The following is a 20,427-nucleotide window of genomic DNA, read 5'->3' on the forward strand; positions in this document are numbered from 1 at the left end:
GGCACATTGAGCTTTACGTGCTTCATGCAAAATGTATTCAAATGACCTTGACTAATTAGAGTGCATAGTTGTGAGGCAGTACCATATGAACAAGAGCTAGTTTGTGGGTCTAGAGATTTATATTGTTTTATGACAGAGAATAGGAAGAGACTGCATACAAACACTAAACTTCTATCAAGGAAGAAGACTTATAATAAGTCATCAGGAGAAAGATCTTTTTCTTTTTTTTTCATTGTGAGAATTATTACCCTTATCCTATAAAATTAATTCAATGATTTTACATCTAAAATGTATTTCACAGATTTTTAACTGGATCCTAGATAAAGTATAAATATGTACTTTACTAGGATTAAATAATCAGGGAAAGTTTTTTAAAGCAATCTTAAAATAATTATTTTATATTATACTTAAAGATGAATATAAATTCTTCATGTTGATTATTTACCTCTTTACATCTTATAGCTGCCCGAAATGTAAAGTTCCAAAATAATATGTTATCCTTATAGACTATACATCTACAGTTTACCATCACATATTATGTTAGGTGTCTTGTAATTATATCTCAAATTAAACTTTCTAATTAGGCTTCAGAGATGAAGTTTAGGTTTTTACCATATTCTTATGAAAAAACTTTTTGGTAAATAAAAGTGAAGCGCTCTAAGAATCCATAGATACAACTCAAAAATTTCTTAGAAAAACCTTCCTGTTTCACTTGGCTATAAATTCCATGACAACACTGAGTAGTAAATTAAATAGCATATCATACACAGGCAACTCAATTTTTATCCCCTGCCATATAGTCTAGGCATTTCTTTGAAGTGTATTGTTCTTATAAACATCAATGGAAGCTTCTGGAAGCAAAGTAAGCAGGTACTGAGGGTTGAGATTTTTATATAAATATTCAAAATCTCTGAATTAAGTTTAGGCCCAAATGAATTATTCTTAGCAGCATAGGTGTACCTCCAATTGTGCAGGGATTCTTCAGGATGCATTTCGGTTGCGCTGAAAGATCTCAGGCACAACTGATTAATTGTCTACCATTTCAATGCACTCTTCTTGTGTATTAGAAATTTTGTAGGTTTGCTTTAATTTGGGGTGAAATATACAGACCACAAAGAGGAGTGTGAATTAAATCCTCCAATAACTTAGCTCAAAGTCAGTATCTTTTTTTTTAAATTTCAAATGCCAGTTAAATTCAACTATCCACTCAGAGCCACTCTAAATGAATTTAGGTTTTGTCAAATACAAGCTTCCTCTGAGTCTCCAAAATCACACTTCTCCTCACGTCGTTTCTTAACAACTTCAGAGAGCTGCCAGAGACTATGTCAATTTGGTTTTCATTGTGAGAGGTATGATTTTGAAAGAATAGATTTCTAAAAAGAGTTTTAAAAAGCCTTAAGGAAAATTTTTCTAGGAGACTGATATTCTCTTTTTTCCACCCTATTCCCTGTAATAATTATTGAATATTTTAAAACTAGGGAAGGCTTAAAATCTCCACACAGCCTAAATGTTTAGTAGTAAATGATAGGTTTATGCATATTAATTATAAAAGGTAACTATTACTCTAAATACTTTATATATATATAATCTTTAAGTAAATTAAAATAAATAAATAATAGGTAATAATATTCTTTTGGGACTAAACATTGTCCAGGTGTTTTATCATGTTTGTAACTTTAAAATACAAGATCAGACATATAATCACCTGTGAAAAGCAGTATTGTAGGGGTTAAAAGTAATTCCATGACAAAATTATGCAATTATTATAATAATCATGTAAGTGGAAATTTTTGAAAAATTTAATGAATGATTGAAAAGATGAGTCATGTGTGGCTTCCCTGGTGGTGCAGTGGTTGAGAGTCCACCTGCCGATGCAGGGGACACGGGTTCGTGCCCTGGTCCGGGAAGATCCCACATGCCGCAGAGCGGCTAGGCCCGTGAACCATGGCCGCTGAGCCTGCGTGTCCGGAGCCTGTGCTCCGCAATGGGAGAGGCCACAACAGCGAGAGGCCCGCGTACTGCGAAAAAAAAAAAAAAAAAGAGTCATGTGAAGAAGAAATTAGGTTGAGTTGTCCTATGAAGGTGAAGGTAATTTAGTATCTCTCTTAAACAAAGAACATATCAGGATGATAACCTCTATGTTAAGTTAATTATAGAAGGTACTCAACTAGAGGCCTTTAGTCCAGCCTAAGTCTCTCCCACCCCAGCTGAAGCAGAAAATCTTTGCAGAATTGATGATTAAACAAAATCACCTTTTCAGTTATGTCATTGGATACAATGTTAGGCAACCTGTGAAGATTTGAAAATCAGTATTTATTAGAATGTAGTCCATCAACTGGGGTGCTTGTGATAAATGCAGCTTCCTGCCTTACTCCAAGCTTCTGAGTCAGGATCTCTGGGACCAGAGCCCCAGAATCTCTGTTTTTAAGGAGCATTATGAGTGAGTCTGATGTACTTTAAAGTTTGAGATCCACACAGTAAATACTTATTATCTGAAAGATTTCAGTTTATAAGGTAGCATATAGGACAGATTATCTCTATTGATTTCTTCCAGCACCATCATTCTTGAGAGATCAAGACAGTGTTACTGAAAAACCATAAATCTGAAGAGCAGTGGCTAACATTTTTATAAAGCAGTTGAAGAAGGTAAGCTAATATAAAACTCCTGAATTTACTACAACAAAGTATACATATTGTAATTCCTTCTGACAGAAGACCATAAATGCCTACTTCCTTTTATTTTGAGAAAGAAGTAATAATTCATATCAAATTTTGTACACCAGTTTAGTTCCCCCTTTACAAGTTGCTGTCACAGAGAAGGGGGACCTCAAAGGAGGTGTGCTAAATATAAATGCCTTAAATAAAATAAAAATCTAAGGCACAACTTACCCATATTGAAATTACCAAGAGAAATCCATTCACATACCTTGTCTTATCCTTACTTCTAAAGAATACGTGGTGGTGGTAGTTATACTTTAAGCAGAAATTGGAAATACGACTTTAAAAATGGCTAATCCATGCCAGATTTACTCCTTTATTTGCTCTTAGATATTTATGACCACATAAAAAGAGTCAGGAAGGGAAGAGGCAGAGTACTTTCAGAAATGTTGTCTTTGTTCTCTTATCTTTTCTCTATTCTCTCCTATAGAGACCTTATTTATTTGCATAGCTTCAGCCATCACCTCTATGCAGATACTCTCCAATCTACATCTACAGTCTCATTCTCTCCTGAGAGATGGTATCACATTCCCAAAGAACACTAGGGATTTCCATTTGCTTATCTTTCTCTTACTCAGCATGTTTAAAACAATACTCAAGACTTTCTCTCCCAAACTGACACCCACTCTTGGCTTGCCTATTTCTCTTAATGATGGCACTATTCTTCAAAGCATACAGCCTCTAAATGTTGGACTAAATTTTGTATTTTTCTTCTACCTGGCCAACCTCCACCAATCCCCAATAAAATCAGTCACTACTTCCTGATGATTTTTTTCTTGGTTCCTTTAGCATTTGTACTTTACTCTCAATTCTTGCTTTCCTGACCATATTTCAGGTCTTAGTCATCTCAAAGTCATATGCTGTTTATATGTACATATATCTATTATATGAATGTGTCTATGTGTGTGCATGTGTATAGTTATATGAGTCAGTCTTGACTCCCCTCTTTGCTTTACCTCCCATATCAGTTCTGTTTAAGTTTCTGTTGGCTCATAACTTATCCTTCAACATTTTTACTGTTATCGCCCACCTGCATTACCATCTCTTATTTCAACTGCAGTAATATTCATCTTAATGGTTTTATATGTTTCCATACTTGCACTTATAATCGAGTTTCCATATAATGGGCATAATTTTTATATCCTGCATCAAATTTCCTATAGGCTTTCAAAATAAAATACAATTTTTTGTCTTTATCTACAATTTGCTACATGATTTCCTCTTTCCTACATCTTGCTTGACATCATGTCAAGTCGCCTCCTTGAGCGTTTTTATAGCCACACTGGCTTTCTTTTGCTTTTGTAAGCCCAGCAGACTCATTTTCATGTCAGAAACTGAAAGGTCCCCTCCAGAGATATTTCCACGATTTAATTACTTCTTGTTATTCAGTTCTTGTATCAACTGATGTTTCTTCAAGACATTTTTAATGACCATCTCTTCTAAAGTGGTTAACCCTGCCCCTAGAGTCATTCTATATTCCATTTCCTGATCTTATATTTTTGTAGCACTTATCAATGATGAAAATGTATCTTCATTATCATCATCTGTCTCTCCAAACTTCAGTGTTTAAGTTCCAAGGAAGAGGAGCATCAGTATCTAGAATAACACTTGACATGCATCAGGCATTTGAAAGCAGGGGGTTTCACTAAGCATATAAAAAAAGGAAGATGGATATTATGGGGTCTGAGTTAGAACTATAAGATCTCCTCCTTCTATAAAGTATCTCCATATATTCTTAATCCTGGGTTTGATTTTATAAACAAATTTAGCAGGTTTCCTTATGTCTTCTAAATCCAGGTTCGTTAGAGGTGTCTTTATACAAGGTGAATTTCTTTACTCATGTGACATAATGAAAACATTCTCTAACTTAAAAAAAAAAGAAGAATTTCTAAATACTCTATTTAAAAATTCTCCCTCATGAAAAGCTATTTCAGGAAATATAAGTAAATATTAAATAAGAACAATTAAATATTTTTATTCAGAAACTGTGTACATAGTATCTATTAGTAATAACACATTTATATAGTAATACTATGTGCCAGGTATTCTTCTAATAACTTTACATATATTAATTCATTTATCTACAACTACTCTTGAGGAAATTACTATTACTCTTCTGTTTTACAGATGAGGAATTGATATACAGAGAAGTTCAATAACTTGCCCTAAGATATAACTGGTAAGTTCAGATGGCTTCAGAATCTTTGTGTTTAACCACTATGCACATTGCCTTTCTGTTCTTATACTACAATAGGACAAAATGAAAGAAAACCAGGGTTAGATTATATGAAAGAATAATGAAGCCAACAATGCAGAAACTAAAATTTGGTGCAGTAAATAGCAAACTAAGAATACACAAATAAATTTGGGAAACACTTCTCAAATACATAGAAAATGGAGAAAAATAGTGAAAAAGAGTAGAGTGGAGATAGTGGACAATGGAGAACAAGGCATGAAGATATAATCATAAATAATAGCTATTACATAATAAGCAAAATGAGAATATGGAACAGGAATTATAATTAAAAATATTAGTAGGAAAAAATAGCAGCAATTAAACATATTCCAAATCTCACAAAGACGAGGTAGATTCTGGGCAGGGTTCACTGTGTTACAAGATAATTAAAAGAAAAATAATACAACACTCATCTGCACACAAACACACACACACAACCAAAAGTAAAGACTAGTAAAAAAATTCTGAATTAAAAATAAGGTTACTTAAAGGAAAATAAAGGCAGACAGAACTTTTTTAAACAGCAAATGACAGACGAAAATGAAATACTGTTTTTATAGCTTTGAGTGAAAAATGATTGTGATCCAAGAATGTTTTCCATCCAGCTTAGTTACCAGTAACATCCAGATGTTACATTAAAAAATGGCTCAAAAGACATTTACAATGTGATTACTGATTGACATATCAAAATAACTCAAGAATGAAGGTAGCAAAGGTATAAGAAAAATGATATACTTTGAAATTAAAAATATAACTACTTAATAAATACCATTAAGCTCTACTTAAAAATATATGGGTGCTGATAAGTATAAGTAATACCTATAACTTTGTAAAATATTTAATATGAACAAATTAAAATTATAAAAATGCTTTGTTCAAATATGTTCAAACATATTCCCATTTTTGGCTTGGAAATATTATGATTTAATAATCTGACCTAATATTTCCTCAGTTCTTATGAAATTTACAACAAAACCTATTTTGCCTTACACTATTCTATAATTGTTCTTTTTATCCTGTGTACTATAAAAATAATAGACTTTGTCTACAGGTGTTTTAATATATTTTAGCATGCTCCAAACAATAAGATGACAATATGGCCCAGACAATAATTATTTTTCATATTAAAAGAAACCTGGAGATAGTGGTTCTAGAGTTGGGGTAGGGGTTAAATGCCATCAGGACTTAGGATCAATCATATGGTGTTTAAGAGTATAGGCCTTGGGCTTCCCTGGTGGCGCAGTGGTTGAGAGTCCGCCTGCCGATGCAGGGGACGCGGGTTCATGCCCCGGTCTGGGAGGATCCCACGTGCCGTGGAGCGGCTAGGCCCGTGAGCCATGGCCGCTGGGCCTGCGCGTCCGGAGCCTGTGCTCTGCAACGGGAGAGGCCACAACAATGAGAGGCCCGCGTACCGCAAAAAAAAAAAAAAAAAAAGAGTATAGGCCTTCGTATATTCAGAAATTGGCCCCAATTCTATCTAGATTTGTGGCCCTGGGCAGATTACCTAACCTCTCTAAACTTCAGTTTCCTCATTTATATAGTAATTAGGATAATGATAGCATTCCCTTAATGTTTTTGTAAAAATTAATGATAAAATATTTGGCACACAGTAAGCAAGCAACAAATGATAGCTATTACTATTATTATTAATATTTTTGCTATTGTTATTATTAGATAAATATATTGCTGAGCTAAAGATAGTTAATTAGTGAATAATGTAGTAAAGACCAAGCAAGGAAGCAAAAATTTAAAATCATTGATTCAAATTCTAGAAATATTGAAAGTTATAGCTTGGTTTCAAATATATATTATTAGAAATTAATAAATAAATGAATTGTGTTGGTATGGAATAATGAAAATCAGAGTGAACTATATTATCTAACTCTAATTAAATTATATATGGAGGGAGAAACATATTTTATTAACTATCAGATAAGGTTAATTAAATGAAAGTTAATGAAGTTTTCCTGTCAATTTCATTAAAGATGCTTAAATGGTAGAGAATAATAAATCACAGTAATGGAAAGAAGTCCCAACCAAGGAAGTATACTACCTGACTTGGCTAATTGGGGTGATAGCCCATATTCTTTCCCTTAATACTACTTAATGGAAGTTTCTTATGTCACTATTTCAAGCCCTGCAATATCTCAAGTTTCCCGTAAATAAACATTAGTCTTCAGAGACAGTCATCTTGCCTTTACAATAACAATTTTACAATTTTTCTTAATAATAGGATTCTGATATATTCTGGGGAGCAATATGCTCAGTTAAATGACAATTTTCCAGCTTCTCTTATAATTCAAAATGGACAGTGAAATATGAGTAGAAATTATTGGGTATTACTCTAATGAAAGCTGGTTACAGTTGTTGCCACACAGTTGGCATATGTGCTATTCTGGCATCTTCCCCAAACCACCTGTGCTCAGAATTCAGACAGGATTTCTGGAACTCAGCAACCATCTAAGACTATAATACTGCATTAAAAAGAAACTTCCTGGGCTGAGAATGGTAAGATAGCTGGAGACTGTGTCTCTGATAACCCATGGAGCCACTATACCAACCCAGAATCATCTACTTTTTGTGTTAGAAGAAAAAGATTTAAACGTTTATCTTGTTCAAGCCTTTGCTACTTATGATCTTAATTCCTAGAATTTATTTCACATATTTAAAAGTCCTAAAGTGTAGAACTAAATTACAAGATGGCAGATGTTCTATCTCTCTGAAAACGTACCATGTCTTTATGTAGTAGTATTTTATTTCCATTGCCTCTTTCTCATTCATTTCATTGCCAGTTTCTTTCTCTTGTTAAATTTTTGAATTTTGATTTCTTCATCTCTGTAAATATGTATTTCACAGTGCTGTGATATTGTAATGACATAATTATGTGAGGATATTCTTGTAATTATTAATTTAACTTGAAAACTATAAGATTATGAGAATTGGAGATGGTGGTGGTTAAGATAAATGTGGGGAAGATAAAGTGTTCTCAGTCAAATATCTTGTTTTATTCCTCTTTCACCCTAAGACAATGTTACCTAAACCATTTAAAAACTAACCCATTAATGTATAATTAAAATTTGAAATAAAAGTTTAAAAGAGAACAAGGCAGGGAATGAGAGGAAAGGGAAGGAATATCTTTGGATGACTTCCACAGGATAGTTACTATGATAGATGCATTTACATATACTTGCTTATCTAATCTTCACAAACCCCCTGAAAGATAGGTATCATTATGCTTACACAAAAAATATTAGGATGTTAAGTTTCAAATATGTCAGTTAATTTGCCTAAGGTTATACAGACAGAATTTGAAAACAAAGTTCTTCTCTCCACTATATGACTTTAAATATTAGATCAGTTTGGATATAATTATAAATAATTTCATGTCCTAGCAGATATTCTAGCTAATTGTATTTTATTTGGTTATAATAAATTCTTCACAGTAAAAATTTTTATAAAATATAAATTGTATATCTCATTTCTAGTCTAATCAATATACTCTACAATTAGTGGCTAATATCTGTTTTTCACAAAATATTTCTGACTAGCTAATTCTTTATGAAAGTTTTACTCTAGTCAGAAAAGAGAAATGGATAAATCTGAGTTAGACTGTTGTGCAATATCAAAAAATGTGGCTACCATTCAGTTTTCTAAACCATCACTTTTATTTACTGTCTGATAGTCTATGTAGTTACAGGACTGCACTCAGGATTTCCTGAATAAGTCAAGTTTTGGTTACCTGATCATCATCATGTTATTATGACAATCCAAGAGCAAGATCTTTCTGTCCAAAAAGGCATGCCAAGATATTTAGAATATTTCATGAAAGGGAACTAAGTAAATTCTATGGCTTACAAAACTATTAAAATGAAATGTCTTAAAAATATTGTTATAAAACACATGGTATTTTATAATCTACAAGTGCTATTACATACAATTATCTCATTTAATTCTCACAATCCTATGAAATATACATTCTAATTGTAGAGATGGAGAAATGACTTTTTGAAGATCACATAGTAAGTAACTGATAGACAACTTGAATACAAGTCTTTTGACCAGACTAGATCTTGAACATTAAGTTAATATGACAACCTCCAGAAGCAATGATACTTTGTCAAACATATTCAGCTCCTAAGTATTTTATTTCTATTAATTCATCTTAGAAAGTCATTTCAAGACTGTTCATTTATGCATCAATTTATTAATTCTTTCATTGAATATTTATTGAGCACCTACTATGTGTCAAGCACTGATATAGGTATTGAGGATACAGGAGTGAATAAATGAGACAAAAATTCCTGCCCTCATGGAACATACATTTAGTGCAGAGAATACAGAAAAATGAATAAGAAAGTGAGTGTTATATTTGTATGTATAGCCATTCAGAGCTCAGGCTCACTAGTCACACTGCCTGGTTTCAAGTCCCAATGGCTCTAACATTGCAAGGCATATAGTTTGCTGCGTATTTTCTAATCTATAAAATGGAGATAAAGTAGTAATCATCTCCTTATTTTCAAGAGAAATTAAACTCAGTTGTCTTTGAAGATTGAGTGAAATAATGGAAGTTAAGTTCTAGAAGAATGGTTTGCTCAAAATAAGTGCTTGATAAATGTTAGTTATTATTTAACAGGCTTGTTAGAGACTTTTCTTTCCCTTTTCTTTTTTCCTTTGATGTTTCAGTCATTCATTCAACACATAAAAGAAGGTCTAAAATATTGCCTAGAATGTTCCTTCTACTATAATATAATCTGGTGGGGAGTACTATTAGACAGCCAAACAGTGATGAACTGTTATAATAGAGGTAATCCACAAGGCCCTACAAAGACATGACCTAAGAAACTCCTAATCGCTTGCACTGGTATTAGTTTCTTAAGATGTCATAACAAAGGACCACAAACTGCTTAAGACAACAGACATTTATTTTCTCAATAGTTTTGGAGGCGAGAAGTCCAAAATCAAAATGTTGGTAGGGTCATGCTTCCTCTCTAACCTATAGATGAATCCTTTCTTGCCTCTTCTTTGTTTCTAGTGGTTTGCTGGCAAACTTTGGTGTTCCTTGGCTTGTAGATGTATCACTCCAACCTCTACATTTGTCATCACATGGCATTTTCTCTGTGTGTGTCTTTCTTCACAGCGAGATCTTATAAAGACACCAAATATATTTGATTAGAGGCCCACTCTATTGCACTGTGACCTCGTTTTCACTAATTACAACTTCAATCACACTCTTTTGAAATAAGGTCATATTCTGAGGTATGGAGGGTTAGGATTTCAATGTATCCTTTTTCCGCGGGGTAGGGGGGAGACACAATTCAACCTATAAGAGAGTTCAAGAGTCTTTCTGGGGATGGTGATATTTAAACTGATAAATAGGTAAACATGAAATAATGCTGAGCTTTTTCTTTCATATTAAATAAATTAGTATATCTGTATTGTTTCCCAATAGTAATTTTTTTCTTTGTCTCTTACGATAATTGGCACATTGGGATAATAAAGTGTTTAAAGAATAATTGCATGTTTTTTTTTAATAAATAAACTTTATTTTTCAGAGTAGTTTTAAGTTCACAGCAAAATTGATCAGAAAGCACAGAGAGTTCCCATATATCTCTTGTCCCCACACATGCAAACCTCCCCTGCTGTCAACATCCTACACCAGGATGGTACATTTGTTACAACTGTTGAACCTACGCTGACACAAAGTCCATATTTTACATTAGAGTTCACTTTTGGTGTTGTCCAGTCTATGAGAAATGACAAATATACAATGACATGCATCTACCATGGTAGGCTCCTACAAAATAGTTAGCTACCTTAAGAACCCTCTCTGCTCCATCTATCCCTCCCTCCCTCCCTCCCCTCTAACCCCTGACAACCACTGATCTTTCTATTGTCTCCATAGTTTTGACTTTTCCAGAATGTCATATAGTTGGAATCATATAGTAAGTGGCCTTTTCAGACTGGCTTTTTTCACTTAGTAATATGCATTAAGCTACCATGTCCTTTCATAGCTTGATACCTCATTTATTTTTAATGTGAAATAGTATTCCATTGTCTCTATGCACCATACTTTATCCATTCACATACTGAAGGACATCTTAGTTGCTTCTAAATTTTGCCAATTATGATAAAGCTGCTAAAAATATCCATATATAGGTATATGTATAGACATAAGTTTTCAATTCATCTGGATAAATACCAAGGAATGCAATAGCTGGACTATATGGTAAGAATATGTTTAGTTTTATAAAAAAGTACCAAGTTGTCTTTTAACATTTTTGCAATCCCATTTGCATTTCCACCAACAATGAATGAGAATTCCTGTTGCTCCACATTCTCATCAACATTTGGTGTCATCAATATTCCAGATTTTGGCCATTCTATTAAGTGGGTAGCGGTATCTAATGGTTGTTTTAATTGTGTTTCCCTAATAACATATGACTTGAGGCATCTTTTCATGTGCTTATTTGCCATCTGTATATCTTCTTTGTTGAAGTGTCTCTTAATGTCTTTGGCTCAGGTTTTTATTTAGACTGTTTTCATATTGTTGAATTTTTAAATTTCCTTATATATTTTGTTCTTTATCATATTTGTGTTTTGCAAATATCATCTCCTAGTCTGTATCTTCTTATCTTCTCTTTCCCTTGATATTGTCTTTTGCAGAGCAGAAATGTTTAATTTTAATAAAGATCAGCTTATCAATTATTATTTTGTGGCTTGTGCCTCTGGAATTGCGTCTAAAATGTCATCACCATACCCAAGGTCATTTAAGTTTTCTCCTGATTTATCTTGTAGAAGTTTTATAATTTTGTGCCTTACATTTAAGTCTGTGATCTGTTTTGAGTTAATTTTTGTGCAGAGTGTAACATTCATTGTTTTGCATGTGGATAGTCAGTTGTTCCAGCATCGTTTGTTGAAAAGACTATCTTTGCTACATTGTATTGTGTTACTCCTTCCTCAAAGATAACCTGACTATATTTATGTGAGTGTACTTCTGAACTCTCTATCCTGTTCCATTGATCTATTTATCTATTCTTTCACCCATATCACTGTCTTGATTATTTTAATGTGTAGTAAGTCTTGAAGTTGTATAGCATCAGTCCTCCTTCAGTATTGTGTTTGATCTTAAAGATCATTTGACTCTACATACAAACTTTAGAATCACTTTGTTGATATTTACAAAACTACTCTCTGGGAATCTGATTTGGATTGCATTGGATCTACTGATCAAATTGGAAAAACAGACATCTTGACAAAATTGAATCTTCTTATTCATAAACATAAAATCTCTCTCCATTTATTTAATTCTCCTTTGATTTCTTTATCAGGATATTGTAGTTTTCCTTGTATAGACTATGTACATATTTTGTTAGATTTATACCTAAGGATTTCATTTTTCTTAGTATTGTATTTTTAATTTCAGCTTCCACTTGTTCATTGCTGGTATATAGAAAAAGAATTGACTTGTTGCATCCCATAAAGTTCTAGTTCTAGGAGTGCTTTTTTGTTGATTCTTTTGGATTTTCTACATAGATAATCATGTCATCTGTGAACAAAGACACATTATATTTTTTTATTCCCAGTATGTATACATTTTATTTCCTTTTATTAACTTATTGCATTAACTAGTACTTTTCAATAGTACAATGTTGAAAAGCAGTGGTGAGAAGGGACATCCTACTTTATTCCTGGTTTTAGTGGGAAAGCTTCTTGTTTCTCACCATTAACTGCGATGTTAAGCTAGGTTTTTCATAGGTGTTTCTTAACAAGTTAAGGAAGTCTCTCTCTATGTCTATTTTACTGAGAATTTTTATCGTGAGCAGGTGTTGAATTTTGTCAAATGCTTTTTCTGCATCAACTGATATCATCATGTGGTTGTTCTTCAGCTCATTAATATGAATTATATTAATGGATATTTTAATGTTGAACTAGCCTTGCATACCTAGGATAAATCCTACTTGGTTGTGGTATTATATTCTTTTTCATATGTTGTTGAATACAATTTTCTAATATTTTGTTGAGGACTTTTTCATCTATGTTCATGAGAGATGTTGGTCTATAGTTTTGTTTTCTTGTTATGTCTTTGTCCCGAGTTTTGGTATTAGGGTAATGCTGGCTGCATAGAATGATTGGGTAATATTCCCTCTACTTCTATATTCTGAAGCAGCGAATTGTATATGTAGTTGACCTTCTGTATCTGTGGGTTCTACATCCATGGATTCAACTAACTGCAGATAAAAATTATTTTTAAAATTCCATAAATTTCCCCAAAGCAAAACTTGAAGTTGCTGCACACTGACAACTATTTACATAGCATTTATACTGTATTTGCAACTATTTAAAAGCATACCTCAAAGATATTGTGGGTTTGGCTCCAGACTACTGCCACAAAGTAGAAAAAAGCAAGTCATTTGAATCTTTTGGTTTCTCAGTGCATATAAAAATTATGTTTATACTGTAGTCTATTAAGTGTGCAATAGCATTATATCTAAAAAGTACATACCTTAATTAAAAAATACTTTATTGCTAAAAAACATTGACCATCATCTAATCCTTCAGCAAGTCACAATCTTTTTGCAATAGTAACAAAGATAACTTATAATGGATCACCATAACAAATAGAATAATAATGAAAAGTTTGAAATATTGTGAGAATTACCAAAATGTGCCACAGAGATACAAAGTGAGCAAATTCTGTTGAAAAAATGCCACTAATAGTCTTGTTCAATGCATGGTTGCCACAAACCTTCAATTTGTAAAAAATACAATACCTGAAAAGTACAATAAAGTGAAGCACAATAAAACGAGGTATACCTGTAGATAACATTTACATTGTATTAGGTATTATAAGTAACCTAGAGATGATTTAATATATACCGGAGGATATGTGTAAGTTATATGAAAATACTATACCATTTTATATAAGGGACTTTAGCATCCCATTTTGGTATTCTTGGGAGTCCTGGAACCAATCCCCCGGATACTGAAGAACCACTGTAATTGTAGAGAATTGCTATAATTCTTTCTTAAAAGTTCGATAGAATTCACCAGTGAACCATTTTGGGCCTGATTTTTTTTGTTGGTTTGTAAGATTACTAAGTTTTTTAATAGATAGAGGCCTATTCAGATTGTCGGTTTCCTCACGTGTAAGTTTTGGCAGATTGTGTCATTCAAGGAATTGGTACATTTCATATGGGTTATCAAATTTGTGGGTGTAGAGTTATTCATAGCATTTGCTATTATCCTTTTAATGTTTATGGAATCTGTAGTGGTGTCCCTTCTTTCATCATTAATATTAGCAATTTGTACCATCTCTCCTTTTTTTTCCGTAGTTAACCTGATAGAGCCTTATTACTTTATTTATCTTTTCAAGGGACCAGCTTTTGGTTTCATTGATTTTCTCTACTGATTTCTTGTTTTCAATTTCAATGACATCTGCTCTAATTCTTACTATTTATTTTCTTCTATTTACTTTGGATTTAATTTTATCTTTTATTTTCTAGTTTTCTAAGGTAGAAGGTTATTAATATTAGATCTTTCTTATTGTTTAATACATGCATTCAGTGCTATAAATTTCCCACTAAACACTGCTTTCACTGCATCCTGCAAAATCTGATGTTTTTTTCACTTGGTTTACAATATTTTTAAAAAATTTCTCTTGAGATTTCTTTTTTTGACCCATATGTTATCAGAAGTGTATTGTTTAATCTCCAAGTATTTGGAGATTTTCTAAGCTATCTTTCTGTTTTCAATTTCTAGTTTAATCCTACTGTAGTCCAAGAGCAGACATTGTATGATTTCTATTATTTTAAATTAGTTAAGGAATGCGTATGGCCCAGGATGTCCCATATGAGCCCGAGAAGAATGTGTATTCTGCTGTTGTTCGATGAAGTACTCTATATATGTCCATTATATCCAGCTGATTGATGGTATTGTTGAGCTCAACTATATCCTTATTGATTTTTTGCCTGCTGACTCTGTCCATTTCTGATAGAAGGGTGTTGAAGTCTCCAGCTGTAATAGTGGGTTCATTTGTGTCTCCTTGTAATTTTATCAGTTTTTGTCTTCGTATTTTGATGCTTTGTTTTTAATTGTGTACACATTAAGTATCATTATGTCTTCTTGGAGAACTGACCCCTTTATCATTATGTATTGCCACTCTTTATCCCTGATAACTTTCCTTGGTATGAAGCCTGCCCAATCTAAAATTAATATAACTGCTCAACTTTCTTTTGATTAATGTTAGCATGGTATATCTTTCTTCATCTATTTACTTTTATCTTTTTTAACATCTTTATTGGGGTATAATTGCTTTACAATGGTGTGTTAGTTTCTGCTTTATAACAAAGTGAATCAGTTATACATATACATATGTTGCCATATGTCTTCCCTCTTGCGTCTCCCTCCCTCCCACCCTCCCTATCCCACCCCTCCAGGCTGTCACAAAGCACCGAGCCAATATCCCTGTGCCATGTGGCTGCTTCCCACTAGCTATCTACCTTACTACGTTTGTTAGTCTGTATATGTCCATGACTCTCTCTCGCCCTGTCACAGCTCACCCTTCCCCCTCCCCATATCCTCAAGTCCGTTCTCCAGTAGGTCTGTGTCTTTATTCCTGTCTTACCCCTAGGTTCTTCATGACATTTTTTTTTCTTAAATTCCATATATATGTGTTAGCATACGGTATTTGTCTTTTTCTTTCTGACTTACTTCACTCTGTATGACAGACTCTAGGTCTATCCACCTCATTACAAATAGCTCAATTTCGTTTCTTTTTAAGGCTGAGTAATATTCCATTGTATATATATGCCACATCTTCTTTATCCATTCATCCGATGATGGGCACTTAGGTTGTTTCCAACTCCGGGCTATTGTAAATAGAGCTGCAATGAACATTTTGGTACATGACTATTTTTGAGTTTTGGTTTTCTCAGGGTATATGCCCAGTAGTGGGATTGCTGGGTCGTATGGTAGTTCTATTTGTAGTTTTTTAAGGAACCTCCATACTGTTCTCCATAGTGGCTGAACCAATTCTCATTCCCCCAGCAGTGCAAGAGTGTTCCCTTTGCTCCACACCCTCTCCAGCATTTATTGTTTCTAGATTTTTTGATGATGGCCATTCTGACTGGTGTGAGATGATATCTCATTGTAGTTTTGATTTTCATTTCGCTAATGATTAATGATGTTGAGCATTCTTTCATGTGTTTGTTGGCAGTCTGTATATCTTCTTTGGAGAAATGTCTAGGTCTTCTGCCCATTTTTGGATTGGGTTGTTTGTTTTTTTGTTATTGAGCTGCATGAGCTGCTTGTAAATTTTGGAGATTAATCCTTTGTCAGTTGCTTAATTTGCAAATATTTTCTCCCATTCTGAGGGTTGTCTTTTGGTCTTGTTTATGGTTTCCTTTGCTGTGCAAAAGCTTTGAAGTTTCATTAGGTCCCATTTGTTTATTTTTGTTTTTATTTCCATTTCTCTAGGAGGTGGCTCAGAAAGGATCTTGCTGTGATTTATGTCATAGAGTGTTCTGCCTATGTTTTCCTCTAAGAGTTTGATAGTTTCTGGCCTTACATTTAGGTTTTTAATCCATTTTGAGCTTATTTTTGTGAATGGTGTTAGGGAGTGATCTTATCTCATACTTTTACATGTACCTGTCCAGTTTTCCCAGCACCACTTATTGAAGAGGCTGTCCTTTCTCCACTGTACATTCCTGCCACCTTTATCAAAGATAAGGTGTCCATATGTGCGTGGGTTTATCTCTGGGCTTTCTATCCTGTTCCATTGATCTATCTTTCTGGTTTTGTGCCAGTACCATACTGTCTTGATTACTGTAGCTTTGTAGTATAGTCTGAAGTCAGGGAGCCTGATTCCTCCAGCTCCTTTTTTCGTTCTCAAGATTGCTTTGGCTATTCAGGGTCTTTTGTGTTTCCATACAAATTGCGAAATTTTTTGTTCTAGTTCTGTGAAAAATGCCAGTGGTAGTTTCATAGGGATTGCATTGAATCTATAGATTGCTTTGGGTAGTAGAGTCATTTTCACAATGTTGATTCTTCCAATCCAAGAACATGGTATATCTCTCCCTCTATTTGTATCATCTTTAATTTCTTTCATCAGTGTCTTATAATTTTCTGCATACAGGTCTTTTGTCTCCTTAGGTAGGTTTATTCCTAGCTATTTTATTCTTTTTGTTGCAATGGTAAATGGGAGTGTTTTCTTGATTTCACTTTCAGATTTTTCATCATCAGTATATAGGAATGCCAGAGATTTCTGTGCATTAATTTTGTATCCTGCTACTTTACCAAATTCATTGATTAGCTCTAGTAGTTTTCTGGTAGCATCTTTAGGATTCTCTATGTATAGTATTATGTCATCTGCAAAGAGTGACATCTTTACTTCTTCTTTTCCGATTTGGATTCCTTTTATTTCCTTTTCTTCTCTGATTGCTGTGGCTAAAACTTCCAAAACTATGTTGAATAAGAGTGTTGAGAGTGGGCAACCTTGTCTTGTTCCTGATCTTAGTGGAAATGCTTTCAGTTTTTCACCATTGAGGATGATGTTTGCTGTGGGTTTGTCATATATGACCTTTATTATGTTGAGGAAATTTCCCTCTATGCCTACTTTCTGCAGGGTTTTTATCATAAATGGGTGTTGAATTTTGTCAAAAGCTTTCTCTGCATCTATTGAGACGATCATATGGTTTTTCTCCTTCAATTTGTTAATATGGTTTATCACATTGATAGATTTGAGTATATTGAAGAATCCTTGCATTCCTGGAATAAACCCCACTTGATCATGGTGTATGATCCTTTTAATGTGCTGTTGGATTCTGTTTGCTAGTATTTTGTTGCAGATTTTTGCATCTATGTTCATCAGTGATACTGGCCTGTAGTTTTCTTTCTTTGTGACATCCTTGTCTGGTTTTGGTATCAAGGTGATGGTGGCCTCGTAGAAGGAATTTGGGAGTGTTCCTCCCTCTGCTATATTTTGGAGGAGTTTGAGAAGGATAGGTGTTAGCTTTTCTCTAAATGTTTGATAGAATTCGCCTGTGAAGCCATCTGGTCCTGGGCTTTTCTTTGTTGGAAGATTTTTAATCACAGTTTGAATTTCAGTGCTTGTGATTGGTCTGTTCATATTTTCTATTTCTTCCTGATTCAGTCTTGGCAGGTTGTGCATTTCTAAGAATTTGTCCATTTCTTCCAGATTGTCCATTTTATTGGCATAGAGTTGCTTGTAGTAATCTCTCATGATCTTTTTTATTTCTGCAGTGTCAGTTGTTACTTCTCCTTTTTCATTTCTAATTCTATTGATTTGAGTCTTCTCCCTTTTTTTCTTGATGAGTCTGGCTAGTGGTTTATCTATTTTGTTTATCTTCTCAAAGAACCAGCTTTTAGTTTTATTGATCTTCGCTATTGTTTCCTTCATTTCTTTTTCATTTATTTCTGATCTGATTTTTATGATTTCTTTCCTTCTGCTACTTTGGGGTTTTTTTGTTCTTCTTTCTCTAATTGCTTGAGGTGCAACGTTAGGTTGTTTATTCGAGATGTTTCCTGCTTCTTAAGGTGGGCTTGTATTGCTATAAACTTCCCCCTTAGAACTGCTTTTGCTGCATCCCATAGGTTTTGGGTCATTGTGTCTCCATTGTCATTTGTTTCTAGGTATTTTTTTATTTCCTCTTTGATTTCTTCAGTGATCACTTCATTATTAAGTAGTGTATTGTTTGGCCTCCATGTGTTTGTATTTTTTACAGATCTTTTCCTGTAATTGATATCTAGTCTCATAGCATTGTGGTCAGAAAAGATACTTGATACAATTTCCATTTTCTTAAATTTACCAAGGCTTGATTTGTGACCCAAGATATGATCTATCCTGGAGAATGTTCCATGAGCTCTTGAGAAAAATGTGTATTCTGTTGTTTTTGGATGGAGTGTCGTATAAATATCAATTAAGTCCATCTTGTTTAATGTATCATTTAAAGCTTGTGTTTCATTATTTATTTTCATTTTGGATGATCTGTCCATGGGTGAAAGTGGGGTGTTAAAGTCCCCTACTATGATTGTGTTACTGTCGATTTTCCTTTTTATGGCTGTTAGTATTTGCCTTATGTATTGAGGTGCTTCTATGTTGGGTGCATAAATATTTACAATTGTTATATCTTCTTCTTGGATCAATCCCTTGATCATTATGTAGTGTCCTTCTTTGTCTCTTTTAATAGTCCTTATTTTAAAGTCTATTTTGTCTGATATGAGAATTGGTACTCCAGCTTTCTTTTGGTTTCCATTTGCATGGAATATCTTTTTCCATCCCCTTACTTTCAGTCTGTATGTGTCTCTAGGTCTGAAGTGGGTCTCTTGTAGACCACATATATAAGGGTCTTGTTTTTGTATCCATTCAGCCAATCTGTGTCTTTTGGTGGGAGCATTTAGTCCATTTACATTTAAGGTAATTATCAGTATGTATGTTCCTATTCCCATTTTCTAAATTGTTTTGGGTTCGTTATTATAGGTCTTTTCCTTTTCTTGTGTTTCTTGTCTAGAGAAGTTCCTTTAGCATTTGTTGTAAATCTGGTTTGGTGGTGCTGAATTCTCTCAGCTTTTGCTTGTCTGTAAAGGTTGTAATTTCTCCATCAAATCTGAATGAGATCCTTGCTGTGTAGAGTAGTCTTGGTTGCACGTTTTTCTCCGTCATCACTTTCAGTATGTCTTGCCACTCCCTTTTGGCTTGTAGGGTTTCTGCTGAGAGATCAGCTGTTAACCTTATGGGGATTCCCTTGTGTGTTATTTGTTGTTTTTCCCTTGCTGCTTTTAATATGCTTTCTTTGTATTTAATTTTTGACAGTTTGATTAATATGTGTCTTGGCGTATTTCTCCTTGGATTTATCCTGTATGGGACTCTCTGTGCTTCCTGGACTTGGTTAACTATTTCCTTTCCCATATTAGGGAAGTTTTCAACTATAATCTCTCCAGATATTTTCTCAGTCCCCTTCTTTTTCTCTTCTTCTTCTGGAACCCCTATAATTCGAATGTTGGTGCATTTAATGTTGTCCCGGACATCTCTGAGACTGTCCTCTGTTCTTTTCATTCTTTTTTCTTTATTCTGTTCTGCAGTAGTTATTTCCACTATTTTATCTTCCAGGTCACTTATCCGTTCTTCTGCCTCAGTTATTCTGCTATTGATCCCATCTAGAGTACTTTTAATTTCATTTATTGTGTTGTTCATCATTGCTTGTTTCATCTTTATTTCTTCTAGGTCCTTGTTAACTGTTTCTTGCATTTTGTCCATTCTATTTCCAAGATTTCGGATCATCCTTATTATCATTATTCTGAATTCTTTTTCAAGTAGACTGCCTATTTCCTCTTCATTTGTTAGGTCTGGTGCATTTTTATCTTGCTCCTTTATCTGCTGTGTGTTTTTCTGTCTTCTCATTTTGCTTATCTTACTGTGTTTGGGGTCTCCTTTTTGCAGGCTGCAGGTTCGTAGT

Source organism: Delphinus delphis, chromosome 2, assembly GCF_949987515.2.
Source record: "Delphinus delphis chromosome 2, mDelDel1.2, whole genome shotgun sequence".
Classification (NCBI taxonomy): domain Eukaryota; kingdom Metazoa; phylum Chordata; class Mammalia; order Artiodactyla; family Delphinidae; genus Delphinus; species Delphinus delphis.